This window comes from Macaca thibetana, chromosome 9 (genome assembly GCF_024542745.1).
Source record: "Macaca thibetana thibetana isolate TM-01 chromosome 9, ASM2454274v1, whole genome shotgun sequence".
NCBI lineage: Eukaryota > Metazoa > Chordata > Mammalia > Primates > Cercopithecidae > Macaca > Macaca thibetana.
The window spans coordinates 128723778-128736567 of NC_065586.1; the positions used below are offsets into that span (position 1 = coordinate 128723778).

The window sequence follows — 12790 nt, forward strand, 5'->3', positions numbered from 1 at the left end:
CTGGAGCTGCGCCCCCACGTGTGTTCCCTTTTGGATCTTGTTCCCTCCCCCTAGGATGTCAGGTGAAAGGGTACTGGGCGTAATGGGCACCCTTGCTGTGTTTCCGTGTCCGAGGGAATGGCCAGGTTTGCCCAGGAGGAAGCAGCCGGCTCTGGGATGAGGCGTCAGCATGTGGGGTGGGATGTTTCGAATCCGTGTCTCATACGGTATTCAGCGTCGTATTCATCATATTCAGCGTCGTATTCATCATATTCAGCGTCGTATTCATCATATTCAGCGTCGTATTCAGCGTCGTATTCAGTGTTGTTGCTATTAAACAAGAAATAATAACAGTGAACAGACAAAGCATTTCACTCATAAGGCTAGAGTATAGAACTGTGCCATAAATGGAATTTTGGAAGGATTATATAAATCCAAAAATTATTGAATAAAATACAGAAGAAAAATCCAGAAAGACAGTAAGTTAAGGAAATGGCAAGAGTTTGAAAACATAAATGAAGCACACATTTGGTTAAGCTACCTGAGAGAGGGAGGGACAGGTTGACTACATAGTAGTGTGAGGAACAGGAGGATTCGTACAGTTTAACAATCCATTGTAAGATAGTTTGTTAACTATTCGGGGAAACATTTAAATTGGAGTCTTACTGTAGATATTATACCAAAACAAAATCTGAGTGGGGCAAAAATGCTTTTTGTTTGTTTGTTTGTTTTCCTTTTTGGCTTTTTTTGAGATGGAGTCTTGTGGTCCAGGCTGGAGTGCAGTGGCACAACCTCAGCTCACTGCAGCCTCCACCTCCCGGGTTCAAGCGATTCTCCTGCCTCAGCCTCCCGAGTAGCTGGGACTACAAGTGTGTGCCACTACAGCCTGCTATTTTTAGCAGAGATGGGGTTTTACGATGTTGGCCAGGCTGGTCACGAACTCCTGATCTCAGGTGATCTGCCCACTTTGGCCTCCCAAAGTGCTCGAATCACAAGTGTGAGCCACTGTGCTTGACCAAAAATGTTTTAAATAATATTAATTTTATTTTCTGATACAGACGTGTATAGTCCTAATCTGAGGCACATGCAGGACTTTCTGTGCTGTGTCACAGGTGGCGGCGGATGTCATGGCTAAAGCAACACCAGTTTGTTGTTTCATGCTTCTGTAGGGTGGAGATTGGGGCTCAGCCCGCTGAGTCCTTTGCTGAGGTCTCACACGGCTGCAGTCACGTTGCTTGTTCTCAGGGGGCTGTGTTCTCATCTGGAGGCTCAACTAGGCAGGGCCTGCTTTCAGACTGCCTCGGGTGCTTGGCAGATATCATTTTCCTGTGGTTGTAGGACTCATGGCTTCCTGCTGTGCCAGAGCCCATAGGAGAGAGACTGCCCTCTGCTTACAGCCTCAGACCTTTAGACTCACTCTGGAGTGGCTCATGGATAAGATGAGACCCACCCAGGATTATCTCCCTTTTGATTAACTTAAGATCAGCTGGAGATGGAGCTTTATTGTGTCTGCCTGACCCTTTCACCTTTGCCTCAGCCCTAGGCATGGGAGTGCCGTCTGCCCCGGTTCATAGGTCCCGCCTGCCCTGGGAACGGGAATTACCCCGATGTGAATGCCGGGGCGTGGGGAGCCCTGCGGCCTGCTGGAATCCCACATTACAATTTTCTGACAAATGGTTGTTGACTTTATTGAAGAACTTCTCAGTAAACTTAAAAAAAACCTTCATTTATTCCTTCTCCGTCATTTTTTCTTTCCTATGTACATCCAGAATTTTGACTTGTAGCATATTTTCCTCCCTGAAGAACTTTTTAAACATGACTTACAGGGCACATCTACTTTTTTGTGTGAGAAAGTTTATTTTTCTTTCACTTTTGAAGGAGGATTTTGCTGCGCACGTGATTGGAGGGGGCGGGGGCGGGGGGTTGTCCTTCCACCCTCTTCTTGCTGGTTCCTGTTGACAAGTTCACTCTAGTTCTGGTCCTTGTTCCTCTAGAGCTAAGATGTACTTTTTCTTTTCTTCTTTCAATATTTTCTTTTGTTTGTGATTTTCTACAATTGGGATATGATCTGTCTAGGTATAGATTGTTTGGTATTTATTCTCTTGATATTCTCTGGGCTTCATGGATCTGTAGTTTGGTGTCTGGCACTAATTTTGGAAATTTTCAAAGCTCTTATATGTTGCAGCCTTAACTGGAATTCTTTGTTTGCCGGGAACTGTAAAGATAATCATTAGATTTTTTTTGATCTGTTGGTATGATCAGTTGTATTAGTGGTTTTCCTAACAGTGAATCATCCATGTATGTATAGAATAGTCCGCTTGCTTACTATGTGTGAAGTTTTTAATGTGCTGCTGGATCTTTGGGGTGTGTGTGTCGCAGCACACACGAGTGCACACGTGAGACTGGCTTGAAGGTTTCCCTTTTGCACATATGCTGTCTTCATCCTGTTTATATTACCAATGTTGTGTTTGTCTTGTAATAGAAACTTAGAGCTTTCCTTCTTGTGCTGTGATCCAGAGCTGTGCTGTGTAGTAATGTAGCCTCTAACCACATGTGATTATTAAAATTTAAATGAACTAAAATTACATACAATAAAAAAATTGTTCAGTCACCAGTAGCCTCATTTAAAGGACAGATGTGGCTGGTGCAGGTCTAGAACGCATCCATCACTGCAGAACGTGCTGAGACTTCCTGCGTCAGTGGAAACATTCCGTCATCTGCACCGACCAGTCCTGTAGCAACAGCCTAGGTGGCTTTTGAGCGTGTGTGTGTAGGTGTGCCCGTACGCATAGGCGTGTGGTATGTGAGTGTGTGGGGTGCATTTGCGTGCCTGGGCATGGGTGGTGTGTCGTGCATGTGTGTGTGCTGCATATGTGTGGCGTGGTGGGTGTGTGCCTGCACATGTGTGGCATGTGTGTTTGGGTGTGGTGTGTGTGGTGTCTGTGTGTATTGTGTGTGTTGTGTGTGTGTGGTGTATGTAGTGCGTGTGTGTGTGTGGTGCATATGTGTGGCGTGGTGGGTGTGTGTGCCTGCACATGTGTTTGGGTGTGGTGTGTGTGTGGTGTCTGTGTGGTGTGTGTTTGGTGTGTCTGTGGTGTGTGTGGTGCATATGTGTGGCGTGGTGGGTGTATGTGCCTGCACGTGTGTTTGGGTGTGGTGTGTGTGTGGTGTGGTATGTCTGTTGTGTGTGGTATATGTGGTGTGTGTATGTTGTGTGTGTCTGTGGTGTGTGTGTGTGGTGCGTATGTGTGGCGTGGTGGGTGTGTGTGCCTGCACGTGTGTGGCATGTGTTTGGGTGTGGTGTGTGTGTGGTGTGGTGTCTTGTGTGTGTTGTGTGTTGTGTCTGTGGTGTGTGTGTTTTGTGTGCGTGTACTTCGCTGTGGTGTGTGTGTGGTGCATATGTGTGGCGTGGTGGGTGTGTGTGCCTGCATGTGTGTTTGGGTGTGGTGTGTGTGGTGTGGTGTGTCTGTTGTGTGTGGTATGTGTGGTGTGTGTATGTTGTGTGTGGTGTGTGTGTGGTGTGTCTGTGGTGTGTGTGTGTGATGCATATGTGTGGCGTGGTGGGTGTGTGTGCCTGCACGTGTGTGGCATGTGTTTGGGTGTGGTGTGTGTGTGGTGTGGTGTCTTGTGTGTGTTGTGTGTGTTGTGTCTGTGGTGTGTGTGTTTTGTGTGCGTGTACTGCGCTGTGGTGTGTGTGTGGTGCATATGTGTGGCGTGGTGGGTGTGTGTGCCTGCATGTGTGTTTGGGTGTGGTGTGTGTGGTGTGGTGTGTCTGTTGTGTGTGGTATGTGTGGTGTGTGTATGTTGTGTGTGTGTCTGTGGTGTGTGTGTGTGATGCATATGTGTGGCGTGGTGGGTGTTTGTGCCTGCACGTGTGTGGCATGTGTGTTTGGGTGTGGTGTGTCGTGTGTGTGTTGTGTGTGGTGTGTCTGTGGTGTGTGTGCTTTGTGTGCGTGTACTGCATGTGGTGCGTGTGTGTGTGGTGCGTATGTGTGGCGTGGTGGGTGTGTGTGCCTGCACGTGTGTGGCATGTGTGTTTTTGGGTGTGTCGTGTGTGTTGTGTGTGTGGTGTGTCTGTGGTGTGTGTTTTGTGTGCGTGTACTGCGTGTGGTGCGTGTGTGTGTGGTGCGTATGTGTGGCGTGGTGGGTGTGTGTGCCTGCACGTATGTGGCATGTGTGTTGGGGTGGTTGTCTTTGCTGGCTCACTTGTAGCAGCTCTTCCTGAGGTGGGGACTCTGCCCCACAGCTGCCTGCCTGGAGCTCTCCGGGAGACGGTCCCCCGCCCAGCCCTGCAGGCTGTATGAGATTCTCCATGGTTCTCCCCGTCTGCCATTTGCCCTTTGTTATTGCTCTTAGTGACAGGCAATTATTTAAGATGCTGGCCAAAGTGGCTTTCATTTTCTTCCTACTAAAGCCTTTAAAATTAAGAGTTAAAAAATTTGAAAGTAATGCACGATGATTATAGGCATGTTAAAAATAAAGGGAAAAGAAATACCTCTGCCTCAAATACCCACTCCGACCTTTGGGCATTTTTTTCTGTCTTTTTCCCTTTTCCTGTTGAGAATACTGTTGGGAGTGCTGACAGCGCTCAGTGTGAGGGGCTCCTGTGACATGCTGGCACCCTTTCTGGAGTCTCCGCAGACCCTCGGCGGCCAGCTGTTTCTTTGCATTGGCCACAGCGAGGAAGGGGGCCAGGGCACTCAGTTTCTGCAGGGCCACATCTGCAGGTGGCCATGTGGACTGCTTGCTGCCGGTGGGGGCTTGTGTGAGGTGTGATTTATTTTGTGTTCAATCCATTTTTTTTAGGGTATAAGTGTCTTCCATGTCAGTGTGTGCTCATTGTAAATCTTTACTTTGGTAACATATACCTAACATAATACTTGTTATTTTTATCACTGGTAAGTGTGTAGTTCACTGCTGTCCTCACCTACATTGCGGTGTTTGTTGTTGAGTTGTAGCTCACTGCCTTTCTTACCTACATTGCGGTGTTTGTTGGTGAGTGTGTAGCTCACTGCCTTTCTTACCCACATTGCGGTGTTTGTTGGTGAGTGTGTAGTTCACTGCCTTTCTTACCCACATTGCGGTGTTTGTTGGTGAGCGTGTAGCTCACTACTGTCTTTGCCCACATTGTGGTGTTTGTTGGTGAGTGTGTAGTTCACTGCCTTTCTTACCCACATTGCGGTGTTTGTTGGTGAGCGTGTAGTTCACTGCTGTCTTTACCCACATTGTGGTGTTTGTTGGTGAGTGTGTAGTTCACTGCCTTTCTTACCCACATTTCGGTGTGTGTTGGTGAGCGTGTAGCTCACTGCTGTCTTTGCCCACATTGTGGTGTTTGTTGGTGAGTGTGTAGCTCACTGCTGTCTTTGCCCACATTGTGGTGTTTGTTGGTGAGTGTGTAGTTCACTGCTGTCCTTACCCACATTGCGGTGTTTGTTGGTGAGTGTGTAGTTCACTGCCTTTCTTACCCACATTGTGGTGTTTGTTGGTGAGCGTGTAGCTCACTACTGTCTTTGCCCACATTGCGGTGTTTGTTGGTGAGTGTGTAGCTCACTGCTGTCCTTACCCACATTGCGGTGTTTGTTGGTGAGTGTGTAGTTCACTGCCTTTCTTACCCACATTGTGGTGTTTGTTGGTGAGCGTGTAGCTCACTACTGTCTTTGCCCACATTGCGGTGTTTGTTGGTGAGTGTGTAGCTCACTGCTGTCCTTACCCACATTGTGTGTTTGTTGGTGGGTGTGTAGCTCACTGCCTTTCTTACCCACATTGTGGTGTTTGTCACTGGCATCCTGTCTATCTCCACATCATGTTTTATCATCCAATAAATTTGTTTTTGGTGCTTCCCTCTCCATTCCTTCTGTGGACGCCCTGTGTAACTTTATTGAGGAGTCTTCTGTAATATTCTTCTGCAGAATTCTAATTGTAATTCTCTTATAAATGCTGCTATTATGAACTTCTTTGTTGACAGAGCATTTTTGCTGTTTAGAATTACTTTTTTTAGGACTGACTCCCAGATATAGAGTTCCACATTTAAAAGGAATGAGTTTTTTTTTTTTTTTAACATTTCCCATATTTTTATGGTTTTTGTATTATTCTTTGATACCAAGAGAAGAATTTTTGGGTGTTTAAGAGAAAAAGAAGGCATGTGCTTTATTTCATATGGTGGGTGAACACTCGCAGAGCTGCTTGGCTTGTGGGCTGAAATTTGAGCATTTCTTTGAGACCTAGTTTGTTTATCTTTTATTCTCACTTCAGTGGTTTTAAAAATAACTACATTAACCAAACATGGGCTGTACCTCCAAGGCCAGAGCTGCTCCTGGGAAAGGGTCCAGTCTCTCTGGTTTGCGCCCATCACCCAGTGGGACAGCCACATGGACGTGGTGTGGCGGCGTGGTGGCAAGGCCCCGCAAAGACCAGTTTGGGCAGGATTAATGGCCCTCAATTAAAGGGTGTCCTGGTAGGCAGGGTCTAATTTTATAAAAGCTTCTGGCACATGTGCATTAAAAATTTCATTTTTGTCTTTGATCTTGCAGAAGAGGATGCTCAAGTGTGTGTGCATGTGTGTGTGTGCATGTGTGTGTGCATGTGTGTGCATGTGTGTGTGCGTGTGTGTGCATGTGTGTGTGCGCATGTGTGCGTGCATGTGTGTGCATGTGTGTGTGTGCATGTGTGCGTGCGTGTGTGCATGTGCGTGTGTGTGCGCGTGTGTGCGCGTGTGTGTGCGTGTGTGTGTATGTGTGTCCGTGTGTGTGTGCATGTGTGTGTGCGCGTGTGTGTGCGCATGTGTGTGTGCGTGTGTGTGCATGTGTGTGTGCATGTGTGTGTGCGTGTGTGCATGTGTGTGTCCAGTGTGTGTGCACGTGTGTGCGCGTGTGTGCGCGTGTGTGCGTGTGTGTGTGCGCGTGTGTGTGCATGTGTGTGCGTGTGTGTGTGCATGTGTGTGTTCGTGTGTGTGTGCGTGTGTGTGTGCGCGTGTGTGTGCGCACGTGTGTGTGTGCAGTGTGTGTGTGTGCAGTGTGTGTGCATGCTCCTGTATGTGTGTGCATGTGTGTGTGCATGTGTGTGTGTGCATGTGTGTGTGCAGTGTGTGTGTGTGCATGTGTGTGTGCATACACATGTGTTTGTGTGCAGGCTCCTGTATGTGTGTGCGTGTGTGTGTGCGTGTGTGTGTGCATGTGTGTGTGTGCAGGCTCCTGTATGTGTGTGCATGTGTGTGTGCATGTGTGTGTGTGCATGTGTGTGTGCAGTGTGTGTGTGCATGTGTGTGTGCATACACATGTGTTTGTGTGCAGGCTCCTGTATGTGTGTGCGTGTGTGTGTGCGTGTGTGTGTGCATGTGTGTGTGTGCATGTGTGTGTGCAGGCTCCTGTATGTGTGTGCATGTGTGTGTGTGCATGTGTGTGTGTGTGCATGTGTGTGTGCATGTGTGTGTGCATGTGTGTGTGTGCATGTGTGTGTGCAGGCTCCTGTATGTGTGTGCATGTGTGTGCGTGTGTGTGTGTGTGTGCATGTAGGTGTGTGTGTATGCACGTGCACTTGCGGGTGTTTTCGTGGCCGAGGGTTTATTTTCTAGCAATTTGAAGCCCTAAGTGACAGAACCTTTTCTGTTCTTCTCAGTGTTTCTGCTACTGTCCTCTCCCTCTTCTCTCAGAGAGTCTCAGGAGATGTGTCGGGGGGTCTGGATGTTGTCTGTCAGCTCATCCACAAGGACTCAGGCGTCTCCCCGGTCCTGCAGGTGGTGGGAAGTTTCTATACCCAGATTTTCTTCATTGAGGATATTGTGATTTGTTGTGAAAGTCCTTACATTCAGTGGGATAAAATTTGAGTCAGGGCCGGGCGCGGTGGCTCAAGCCTGTAATCCCAGCACTTTGGGAGGCCGAGACGGGCGGATCACGAGGTCAGGAGATCAAGACCATTCTGGCTAACCCAGTGAAACCCCGTCTCTACTAAAAAATACAAAAAACTAGCCGGGCGAGGTGGCGGGCGCCTGTAGTCCCAGCTACTCGGGAGGCTGAGGCCGGAGAATGGCGTAAACCCGGGAGGCGGAGCTTGCAGTGAGCTGAGATCCGGCCACTGCACTCCAGCCTGGGAGACAGAGCGAGACTCCGTCTCAAAAAAAAAAAAAAAATTCTGAGTCAGATATTAGGATATTATATTGTCATTTCAGTTGTGAATTTTAAGAAGTTACATAATTTCTTACACGTCTTCAGGAACGCATTAGGCAAGTTGAACAATAGTGTTACATGTTGGATGGGGATATTTTTATATGCAGAGCATTTGTAAAAACTGTATTAACGTCTCTGTGCATTGCGTGTGTCTGCTCGTTCCTGTTTCCAGTGTTTTATCCTTTGGTGCGTGCTGTGGGGCTGTGGTACGCGTAGTGGCTCTGGGTCTTTGGTGCGTGCTGTGGGGCTGTGGTACGCGTAGTGGCTCTGGGTCTTTGGTGCGTGCTGTGGGGCTGTGGTACGCGTAGTGGCTCTGGGTCTTTGGTGCGTGCTGTGGGGCTGTGGTACGCGTAGTGGCTCTGGGTCTTTGGTGCGTGCTGTGGGGCTGTGGTACGCGTAGTGGCTCTGGGTCTTTGGTGCGTGCTGTGGGGCTGTGGTACGCGTAGTGGCTCTGGGCCTGTGGTTTGTGCTGTGGGGCTGTGGTACGCGTAGTGGCTCTGGGCCTGTGGTGTGTGCTGTGGGGCTGTGGTACGCGTAGTGGCTCTGGGTCTTTGGTGTGTGCTGTGGGGCTGTGGTACGCGTAGTGGCTCTGGGTCTTTGGTGTGTGCTGTGGGGCTGTGGTACGCGTAGTGGCTCTGGGTCTTTGGTGTGTGCTGTGGGGCTGTGGTACGCGTAGTGGCTCTGGGCCTGTGGTTTGTGCTGTGGGGCTGTGGTACGCGTAGTGGCTCTGGGTCTTTGGTCTATGCTGTGGGGTTGTGGTATGCGTAGTGACTCTGGGCCTTTTGGGCAGGTCTCAGATTTACTGTCTGTTTTAATTTCAGTTGCAGTTTCTGTTTCGGTTTTGCTTGGGTTGGGCGTCTGGGACCCTTCCTACTGCTAGGGTCAGGACTTTCTCTTTTTTTCATTTTATATGAGGTGAGTAAAGTGCAGCTCTCAGACGTGTGGAGCCCCAGAGTGTGGCTCGGCTGCTTGAGTGGCGCTGTGGCTATGGAGATTACCCCCGCCTTTTTAATGTGGTAAAATAGGTATGACATTTTCCATCTTAACCATGTTTAAGGGTGCAGTTCAGTGGCATGAAATGCATTCATGATGTTGCGTAACCATCACTGCCATCCATCTCCAGATCTCTTTTTATCTTGTAAAACTGCAGCTCTGTTCTCGTTAAACACTGAATCCCCGTCCACCCCTAGCTCCTTTGTCACCAACATTTTACTTTCTGTCTCTATGAATCTGATGACTCCAGATACCTCACATGAGTGGGATCATACAATCTTTGTCTTTTTGTGTTTGGCTTATTTTCCTTAGCATAATGTTCTCAAGGTTGTTGCATAGTCAGAATACCTTTCCTTTTTAAGGTTGAATTATGTGGATAGACCACATTTTGTCACTTTATCCATGGAGGGACACTTGGGTTTCTTCTTCCTTTTGGCTGATTGTGGGTATACAGATATCTGTTTAAGTTCCTGCTTTCAGTTCTTTAGGGAATTGTATTAGTTCGTTTTCATGCTGCTGATAAAGACATACCTGAGACTGGGAAGAAAAAGGCTTAATTAGACTTATAGTTCCACATGGCTGGGGAGGCCTCAGAATCATGGCAGGAGGCAAAAGACAAGTGTCTTCAGTGGTGGCAGCAAGAGAAAATGAGAGAAAAGCAAAAGTGGAAACCTCTGATAAGCCTATCAGATCTCTTGAGACTTATTCACTATCATGGGAATGGTACAGGAAAGACTAGCCCCTGTGATTCAATTACCTCCCCCTGGGTTCTTCCCACAACAGGTGGGAATTCTGGGAGATAGAATTCAAGTGAGATTTGGGTGAGGACACAGCCAAACCATATCATTCCACCCCGGCCCCTCCAAACCTCATGTCCTCACATTTCAAAACCAGTTATGCCTTCCCAACAGTCTCCCAAAGTCTTAATTCATTGCAGCATTAACCCAAAAGTCCACAGTCCAAAGTCTTATCTGAGACAAGGCAAGTCCCTTCCATGTATGAGCTTGTAAAATCAAAAGCAAGCTAGTTACTTCCTAGATACAGTGGGGGTACAGCTATTGGGTAAATACAGCCGTTCCAAATGGGAGAAATTGGCCAAAACAGAGGGGTTACAGGGCCCATGCAAGTCCAGAATCCAGCAGGGCAGTCACATGTTAAAGCTCCAAAATGATGTCCTTTGACTCCGGGTCTCACATCTAGGTCACACTGATGCAAGAGGTGTGCTCCCACGATCTTGGGCAGCTCTGCCCCTGCGGTTCTGCATGGTACAGCCTCTCTCCCAGCTGCTTTCATGGGCTGTCGTTGAGTGTCTGCAGCTTTTCCAGGCACACAGTGCAAGCTTTTGGTGGATCTACCATTCTGGGGTCTGGAGAATGGTGGCCCTCTTCTCACACCTACACTAGGCTGTGCCCCAGTAGAGACTCTGTGTGGGGACTCTGACCCCACATTTCCCTTCTGCACTGCCCTAGCAGAGGTTCTCCATGAGGGCCCCACCCCTGCAGCAGACTTTTGCCTAGACATCCAGGCATTTTCATACATCTTCTGAAATCTGGGTGGAGGCTCCCAAACCTCAGTTCTTGACTTCTATGCACCTGAAGGCTCAACACCACTGGAAGCTGCCAAGGCTTGGGGCTTCCACCCTCTAAAGCCATAGCCCGAGCTGTATGTTGGCCCCTTTTAGCCATGGCTGGAGTGGCTGGGATACAGGTCACCAAGTCCCTAGGCTGCACATATCATGGGGACCCTTGGCCTGGCCTATGAAACCAGTTTTTCTTCCTGGGCCTCTGGGCCTGTGATGGGAGGTGCTGCCAGGAAGGTCTCTGACATGGCCTGGAGACATTTTCCCCATGATCTTGGGGATTAACACCAGGCTCCTTGCCAAATTTCTGCAGCTGACTTGAGTTTCTCCCCAGAAAGTGGGTTTTTCTTTTCTATCACATATTCAGGCTGCAGATTTTCCAAGCTTTTATGCTCTGCTTCCCTAATAAAACTGAACTCCTTTAACAGTACTCAAGTAACCTCTTGAATGTTTTGCTGTTTAGAAATTCCTTCCACCAGATACCCTAAATCATCTCTCAAGTTCAAAGTTCCACACATCTCTAGGCAGGGGCAAAATGCTGCCAGTCTCTTCACTAAAGCATAACAAGAGTCACCTTCACTCCAGTTCCCAACAAGTTCCTCATCTCCACCTGAGACCACCTCAGCCTGGATTTTACTGTCCATATTGCTATTGGCATTTTGGGCAACGCCATTCAACAGGTCTCTAGGAAGTTCCAAACTTTCCCACATTTTCCTGTCTTCTCATCCCTTCAAACTGTTCCAACCTCTGCCTGTTACCCAGTTCCAAAGTCTCTTCCACATTTTTGGGTATCTTTTCAGCAACACCCCACTCCTAGTACCAGTTTACTGTATTAGTTTGTTTTCACACTACCAATAAAGACATACCCGAGACTGGGAAGAAAAAGAGTTTAATTGGAGTTACAGTTCCACATGGCTGGGGAGGCCCCGGAATCATGGCAGGAGACGAAAGTCACTTCTTAAATATGGCAGCGGCAAGAGAAAATGAGAAGGAAGCAAAAGCAGAAACCCCTGATGAACCCATCAGATCTTGTGAGACTTATTCACTATCACAAGAATAGCATGGGAAAGACTGGCCCCCATGATTCAATTACTTCCCCCTGGGTACCTCCCACAACACATGGGAATTCTGGGAGATAAAATTCAAGTTGAGATTTAGGTGGGGACACAGACAAACCATATGGGGAATATAGCCAGCAGTGGAATTGCTTGACTGTATAGTAATTCTGTTTAATTTTCGGAGAAGGTGCCATTTTTCTTCATAGTGATGGCACCATGTTACATTCCCACCAGCAGTGCACAAGGAGTCCCATTTCTCCACCTCATCCCAACACTTGTTATTTTCTCTTTTTGATTTTAATGTTTTATTTTGTGTAATGTCCATCCTGATGGGTGTGAAATGGTGTTTCATTATGGTTTTCATTTGCATTTCCTTAATGATTAGTGATAATGAACATCCTTTCATGTATTTGTTGACTGTTTCATATGTCTCCTTTAGAAAACTGTCTGTTCAAGTCCTTTTCCCATCTTAATGGGGTTGTATGTCATTTTGTTGTTGAGTTGTAGGAGGTTTAAAAATATGTTCTGAATATTAACCCGTTATCAGACACGTGACTTGCAGATGTTCTTTTCCATCCTCTGGTTTGTCTTTCATCCTATTGATAGTGGCTTTTGATGCACAAAAGTTGTTAAGTTTGATGTCCAGCTTGTCTATTTTTTCTTTTGTTGCCTGTGCTTTTGATATTGCATTTAAGAAGTCATTGTCAAATCCAGTGTCACAAAGTTTCTCACCTATGTTTTTTTCTAAGAATTTTATAGTTTTAGATTTTTGATTCATTTTGAGTTAATTTTTATATATGGTGTAAGGTAAGAAACCAGCTTCATTCTTTTGCATGCGGTTATCCAGTTTTCCCAGCCTCATTTGTTGAAAGGACTGTTATTTTACCCAGTGAATGGTCTTGGCACCACTGTCAAAAATCATTTGACCATATATACAAGGCTCTTTATTCCATTCCGTTGGTCCACAAGTCTGTCTTGTGCCGGGACCACACTGTTTTGGCTGCTTACTGTAGGTTGTA

The 12790-nt window shown here is 47.3% G+C and overlaps 1 protein-coding gene across 1 annotated transcript in view; it reads left to right on the top strand.

Moving 5' to 3' along the window:
• INPP5A (inositol polyphosphate-5-phosphatase A) overlaps positions 1 to 12790 on the top strand; it is a 195294-nt gene that overhangs the window by 371 nt on the left and 182133 nt on the right. The window lies entirely within an intron of this gene.